This window comes from Trichomycterus rosablanca, chromosome 15, assembly GCF_030014385.1.
Source record: "Trichomycterus rosablanca isolate fTriRos1 chromosome 15, fTriRos1.hap1, whole genome shotgun sequence".
Taxonomy (NCBI): domain Eukaryota; kingdom Metazoa; phylum Chordata; class Actinopteri; order Siluriformes; family Trichomycteridae; genus Trichomycterus; species Trichomycterus rosablanca.
Window position 1 is genome coordinate 29,847,540 of NC_086002.1, and position 8,132 is coordinate 29,855,671.

General features: G+C 36.5%; 1 non-coding gene across 1 annotated transcript; it reads left to right on the plus strand.

Annotated features, from left to right (window-relative positions):
- The first annotated feature begins 2,356 nt into the window (after positions 1 to 2,356).
- LOC134329703 (U1 spliceosomal RNA) lies at positions 2,357 to 2,519 on the plus strand. The gene has a single exon (XR_010014927.1). It is a non-coding gene; the product is annotated as a U1 spliceosomal RNA (small nuclear RNA).
- The last annotated feature ends 5,613 nt before the right edge of the window (positions 2,520 to 8,132 follow it).

Consider the following 8,132-nt stretch of genomic DNA (forward strand, 5'->3'; position numbering starts at 1 on the left):
TTTAAGTTAACCTGCCAGCGAGCAGGTTAGCTTCAGAGCGTAAGTTGTTATAGTAACTGACACAGGCTCTCTTTAATCTCGGTTTCTGGAATGGAAAACCCAGAGTTTTCGTTAATTCTGTGTTAACTTACTTGGTTTAATCACTTAACCCGCTTTCTGGAATACCCCCCAGGGCTGCAACACCTTCCAAAAAAAGTTGGGATGGTAAAGCATTTACCACTTTGTAATGTTGCCATTCTGTCTCAACACAAAGATGTTTTGGCACGGTGAATGAAGTGTTCCAGTGTATTTTGTACCATTCTTCCTGAAAACTTGTCTTAAGATGTGCAAAAGTACAGAGTTATCATAGTCACGTATTTCTTACAAAATTCTCCACACATTCTCTCTGGTAGGCCGGTCCAATACTTGACCCTTTTCTTCCACAGCCATGCCTTTGTAATGCCTGCCGGCTGGGATAACTGAGGTTTAGCACATGGGTCAAGCCAAGGAAGGCAGCATGAGCCATAGCATTATCTTTTAGTCCTGTGATGACATGTACTTTCTCAATAATAATCATGATGTCCTTTGGTGTGTCACCTGCAGAAGCTCCCATGTTCCTCAACATAACTACTGACGATGAGAGCTGGTCCAGTTCTAAACCTTCAGGGTCCTGCAACATCAATTATTATAGTATGAAAAGTGTCAAAAGTAATTTGTTAATACTTTAATTTGTCTTGTCAAAACATGCAGTTAATAAACATTACATTTTTGGAAATGCAACACGCAGACATCAAATGTCAGATGAACCATCTGTATGTTATCATGTTTTAACTTCGCTCTCAACGCTGGGTTAAAGTGGTTTCCTCTAAGCATTCCAATGAGAAAAGTTTTTATTAGCTAGCTAACTTACCTCAGCCAACAGAGATATTTGCTAAGTTACAAAAAAAGGCCAAAATGAACCACCTAAATAGCTCAGTTCACAAAATGACTAGCCTAAAGAACAGTTCAACCTATTTTCAAATGAGAAAAGTGAGAGGTTGTAATTAATAAAACTACAAGAATACTTCAGCATCTCTAACATGTAATGCTGTTATTTGAAGCAAATGTAACAACACACAGTTTCACGTTCAACTTAAAACTAATACTAAGTTTACAGTAATAAACTGTGGTAACTATACAGATTAATAGAACAGAATTATTTACCTTAGTTCATTTGCTCACAAACTGTGCAGTCTGGATTCCGTTGTTGAGGCTCTTCAGAACCAGTGAGGATTAGATGAGAAAAAACAAACACGCGCGAGCACAGACCGGAAGTGCTTGTAAATTGAAATCAACGTATTTATATAACTTATTATTTTTATATTCACACGAATAAAATAAGTAGATTTTATAGCATTTTTTAATAAGTAAAATTTACTCAAATAATAGCCATAAATTCAAGAACTCAATTCCATTAAATAAATTTAACACAAAACATTTGTATGAAATCTACTGGATCACTGATTCATTTTTTACAGTGTACAGGCTACAAGTTTAACCGAGTTAGACCTGTAATACCAAGAATGGTCTGTAGATGGCACACTAAGTATGGGCTTAGTTTTCTTAAGTACAATGAGTATAGAGTGATCTCATCTAACGAGCTTAATTAAGAACCATCATGAACATTGTTTCAGTATGATTTCTCATTGTAGTCATTAAATTTGTAGTCATTAAATGTGTCACTGGTCTAATAACAGAGTCTGCTACATTAGCTTTACAAAAACATATTTGAGCTTCAACTAAAGCCATTAACAGCAGAAGAAAAGCTTGAATTAATAACTAAACTAAATCAAACCAAGCCTTCACGTTTGAGGCTGCCATGGCAACAATGCCATTTCTGCTGAATAAGATGAGAATCTGCACTCAATGTCCAGAACTCACTATTAGACTTTACCACAGACTGAACTGAATCTCTCTAATCTCTAATCAAATTATTCATGCATTTCACTTGTTTTTAACTTAATTATTATATGTATGGATTGTTTAATTCCGATTCATTCAAATTATCCTCCAAACCACCCAAAGAGGACAAGTTCATGTTCAGTTTGGTTCTTCTCAATGTTTCTTCCTTGTAATTTTAGGGAATATTTTCCTTGGCACTTGCATGCTTGCGGGTGTATTTTTACAGTGAAATGTTTTTTCTTTGACTTTGGTTAAATCGACTGGTGTTTCTTTTTCTTTTGTCAGGTGAATGTGGGCGTGGTGGGTTTGATGTTGCAGAATAGCGGGTTTGTGTTCGGTGAGGTTTGTGCTGGTGTGATGAGTAGACGAGTGGAGTCACCGTGAGTGTGAACGGTGTGTGATTCGGTGTCTCTGTTCGGCGGTGCTTCTGGAACTCATACTTACCTGGCAGGAGCGAGACCATGATCAAGAAGGTGGTTCACCCAGGGCGAGGCTCAGTCATTACACTCCGGTTGTGCTGACCGCTGCGAATTCCCCAAATGTGGGAATCTCGACTGTATAATTTCTGATAGTGGGGGACTGCGTTCTGCTCTCTCCTGATTTCTGTGCTGGTGAAGAAAGAGCTTGTAGATTTTGGTGTGTGTTAAAGGTAAGTATGCCAGGTAAGTATGAGGTCCGCCGACCAGAGACACCGAATCACCAGGGTTATTATCGTTAACGAAAACGAACGAAATAACGAAAACTGAAATTGAAAAAACATTTTCGTTAACTGAAATAAATAAAAACGGTAATTAAAAGAAAAAACGATAACTAACTGAAACTGCATTTTGCGTTTACAAAACTAACTAAAACGTACTAAAATTATAGATAAAATATCCTTCGTTTTCGTGTTTGTCTATTTATGAGCATTGTGAACTGATATGAAATCGATTATTTCCACTCGAGCAGTTTTACGTTAGCTACCGGTCTTTCCCAATCCGCTCTCTCCTCACTAACACTCCACTACAGAGGGACCCTCCACGTGAACGCGCAAACGGAGGCGGAGTGGAGAGGGGGAGTGAGTAGGGAGCGGATTGAGATTGGGGAGCTGCTCACTGACGGCACTTCGTGTTTACAAAAAGACTGTTTCTTTTTCTGCTCACCACGCTGCAAATTGACCACAGCAAAAGTTAAGTTCATGTTTTTCTCAGATTGAGCTCCCTAATGTGTGTCTCATTAATTATTTTATATTATTATTAGGGCTGTCATAATCGCGATTAACGCGTTAAATTTTTAATCGCGATAAAAAAAAAATTCTCAAGATGAAACATTTTAATCAAACTATTTTTATTGGGCTCTTTGTGCCACGTAAATGTGTGTCTTTGTGGTTAATTGCATTTCTTAAACGTGCATGAAGCAGAACGCTGATTAAGAACAATATAATGGCCAGTGATAGCTCAGTGGTTAAGGTACTGGTCTAGTAAACAGAAAGTTGCTGGTTCAAGCCCCGCCACCACCAAGTTGTCACTGTTGGGTCCTTGAGCAAGGCCCTTAATCCTCAATTGCTCATTGTGTTTCGCTCATTGTGTAAGTTGCTTTGTATAAAAGCGTCTGCTAAATGCTGAAAATGTAAAAATAAGCACAGGCGGATACGGTCAATTCTGAGACCTTCCCTACACACTTGCTCCCTGTGCCCTATAGTACACTTAACATTCTTAAAAGACCAGAAAATATATTTGTAATTCACATTACATGACCAGCAGTGATGGCTTAGTTACTTTGAAAAAGTAATCTGATTACTGATTACTCCTTTAAAAAGTAACTTAGTTACTTTATGGATTACTTGATTTTAAAAGTAACTAAGTTAGATTACAAGTTACTTTATTAGTTATATAATGAGGAATATTTCAAAGATATTCCTTTGCAATACTTTATTATTTGACTGCCAACTTGTGTGTACTGATGAGACTCAATTGAATCCCAGAACATGCTAGCATGAATGCATGGAAAACAAATTTTAATTTTCTTTCAAGAATATGATACAGACTGACCAACACTATTACGCTAAATCAGCAATGAAAATTGACTTTACTTTTAATAGCCTTCTACAATGCTGGAGCTTCTTAAAACGGAAGATTTTCTTTTAAATAGAAGTGTTATTTACCTGCTATTAAATTGTTTTCCAACAAAATCCGCCCAATTTGGCGGATAATCGCCCAATCTGGCAACACTGGAATGCGCAGAGCCAGCTGGCGCTTTTACTCGTAGCGCGCCATGAATACTACTAAATAGTAATAATAGTACTAGTAGCACTAAATAGTACTACTTCTTCTGTAATGGTGTTGGTGGTTGACATTTATGTTGAGTGTATTACTGCACTGTTTTGGTGAAGAACTACTTATCTGAGGTGCGCTGCTCCTGCATGCAGAAATGCTTCCGCAAAAAAATTGGTGGGGGGCCAGAGGGGTGGCCGAAGATTACTTTATGGTGGCCATGGCAACCACTGGCCACCCCCTGGCTCCGCCCCTGCCAAGAAGAAAGCAAAAATATCTTTTCACTAAGGAAAATGACAAAAATAGTAACGCACAGTAACTTGGATAAGTAACTTTAATCTGATTACTGGATTGGAAATAGTAACGCGTTAGATTACTCGTTACTGAAAAATGTGGTCAGATTAGAGTAACGCGTTACTAAGTAACGCGTTACAGACCATCAGTGATGACCAGTGAGATGTTAGAAAACAACATTCATTTTCTTAGAAAGAATTGTTCTTGTGTAAATTACAAGTGCAGGAAAAACTACGGCAGATACAAAAGGTGCACTGGGGCCCATGGCAGGGGGTCCTCCACAACATGAACTCAACCACTCACCTCACTGCCCCCCCACTGGCTGCACTCGCCAGGTCGTTATTATTATATTACAATATTTTCGTTAAGTAAAATTAAAAGAACTGAAACTGTGCAGTAAAAATACCAGAGGCAGGAATTTGGACCTTTATTCTGATCAGCTATCAGCATCTGCAATTTGTTTAGGGGGCCCAACATTATTTATCGCGTGACAGCCCTAATTATTATGTTCATGTGTGTCCTTTTCAGCAGCAGTATTGCACACATTTTGCACCTAAGGCTGCTATCTTGTGGACTGTTACAGTTTTTGTGGACAGTTGGTTGTTCAACAGTAATTGAATAAATTTTTTAAATGGTATCTTTTGTTGAGTTTTTATTACACAATACTTACTCTGCCCTTTTTGAATCCTGCACCTGAAAAATAACCCAAAGTATGAAAAAACTAAAACTAATACTAAAACTAATAAAAACTAAATTAAAACTAAGCATTAAACAAATAATAAAAACTAATAAAAACTAGCAAACCCACTCTAAAAACTAATTAAAACTAACTGAATTAGAGAAAAAAAAGTCAAAACGAAATAAAACTAAACTATAATGAAAAATCCAAAACTATTATAACCTTGCGAATCACACACCGTTCAAACTCACGGTGACTCCACTCGTCTACTCATCACACCAGCACAAACCTCACCCAACACAAACGCTGCTATTCTGCTACATCAAAACCACCACACCCACATTCGCCTGAACATTAAAAATATATATAAAAAATAAAAACATAAAAAAAAAACCAAACAGTTGGTTCAACCAAAACAGAAGAACGAATGATAATCTAATATTGATCTACAAAACAAAACAAACAAACAAAAAATACTGTAGAAATGCACCTGACAAGCATGCCCTTTACAGGTTTGGCATAGCTCAATCATGAAACGGTCAAATGAGTTCATTTTAATTAAACAAGTTAGATTTTCAGACCTGATTATGGTACCATGGACACAATGAAATTGCTCCAGAGTTACATAATACCTTTAAATAATGGCAATAAAAATGTAGCTGACATTACAGTTAAATTCTTGTACCTGTGACATGATGAAATTGCTTTAACATTACACAATAACTTGATTTTACAGTAATGAGAAATAATATATTGCATCAACATGATTAAATAGTTTAAATGTGAATTAAATATTTTGGCTTGACAAGGTTGGCCATATTCTGTACACATTAAAATCAAGTCAATTCAAAGAATTGTTTTTTTCAGTTTATAATTGTATTTTTTGAAAAGTCCACACCTCTGTAAATGGGTTTGAATCATAATTCATAATAATATTAATAATAATAATAGTAAGTACTACTATCAATATTCATATAAAATATTATCAAAAGGCCTTATAAATAAAAGTAAAATGAAAAACAAGCAAACCTCTCAGCAGAAGTTGAGTGAAGTCAGCAGATAACTCTAGTAGTGGTAGGTTAGTAACATCTGATCTGCATTACAGTTAAAACTCAGGAGCTCATATTTAAACAGCAGCTTTGTGACGTCACAGTAAGGTGTTCTATAAAGCGGGGAGTAAGAGGGGTGAAGGATCAGTTGTGTTGAGACCCCCCGCAGCGTTTACTGTGTTTTCTTTCTCTCTCTTAAAACTATATTTATTATATTAAATATGAAGGTGTTTATGTGGAATCTCTCCGCTGGACTGAGGGAGGTGAACTTGCGCCCCTGCTGTTCGTGGCCGGAGCCGCTACTGTCAATGCAGGAGTTTATTATTTCCATAACAGCTTCACCGATCAGCAGTGGAGAAAAAATGATGGAGTATGAAGTGATCCAGACTCATCCTGAAGGTAACCAAAATATAAACGGTGTGTTCACTAAATACATATTATATAGCTTATACTCTATGATACTCTATTTGATTTAGACTCAGTACAGACTTACTCAGATGAACTGCATCTGGATGAACAGACCATGAATGTATTTCAGGTAAACATGGTGAAACACTGAGCTTAACTAAAATGTTTCAGTCATTTTTACTTCTACTGTTGTATGAAATTGTGTCTTTTTTATTGTGCTGCCTCAGGGACTCCGGGCGCTTTGGAAGATCAGATAAATCAACAATACTGTAGAGAAATGCAGCGTTCACACTTAACACTGTGTTTATCCTATAGTCGGTGGCATAAAAGACGTACAGAGGTATCTCCATTATTTTTTGTCTTTAAAAAAAAGAGTCTCTAGAGGGGTCTGAATTCTCTCAAAGTATAGCGACAAAGACGCGAAGTAGGCAGCACAAAATCCTCTCGTGTAGATTCCCATTGTACTCGCGGTTTTGAACTCAGAAGGTGAGAGATTTGGAGGAGCAGTTGAATGCGGCATTGAACTCGATTTGGTTATAGTAAAAGTGAGATCATTCAGTGTGGAGGAGAGAAACGTAAAGAGGTTTCAGAGAGAATCGCGGTGAGCATCTAAATGTAAAACTGTAACATGTGAATGTTATAAACTTGTATGTCATGAAGAAATGTTTAGGATTACTTTTTACTACCTGATACTTTTTTCTGTACCTTTTCTGAACTGTCAGAAATTAGATGTCACATTTAACGTCGTTATTTAGGCGTGTCCACAACAATACGGATGTTTTTACACTTTAGTCTTCTGTGTTTTTCTCTCATTTACACGAACTCACAAACTCACGATTAATGAAAACAGGATAAAGAGATTTCTGAAAACTGCTTCATTGTTTTCGTCTGGATACTAAAATGTAACTTTACACCCATGTTATGACGTCAGCGCGCTTGTGTTTACATACAGTACAGGCCAAAAGTTTGGACACACCTTCTCATTCCTGTGTTTTTCTTAATTTTTTTAAATTTTCTACATTGTAGATTAATACTAAAGACATCCAAACTATGAAGGAACACATATGGAATTATGTAGTAAACAAAAAAGTGTTAAACAAACCAGAATATGTTTTATATTTTAGATTCTTCAAAGTAGCATCTTTTGCTTTAATGACAGATTTGCACACTCTTTGAAATTTTCTCAACCAGCTTTATTAGGTATCCACCTGGAATGGTTTTCAATGAATGTTTGTGCCTTGTCTAGAGTGAATTTTTGGAATTTGTTGCTTTTTTAATGTGTTTGAGACCATCAGTTGGGTTGTGCAGAGGCAGAGTTGGTAAAATATAAAACATATTCTGGTTTGTTTAACACTTTTTGGTTCACTACATAATTCTTCATAGTTTGGATGTCTTCAGTATTAATCTACAATGTAGAAAATAAAAATAATCAAGAAAAAAAATTGAAGAGAAGGTGTGTCCAAACTTTTGACTGGTGTGTCCAAACTTTTGGCCTGTACTGTACATGCAGGCGGTGGACAAAATACTACA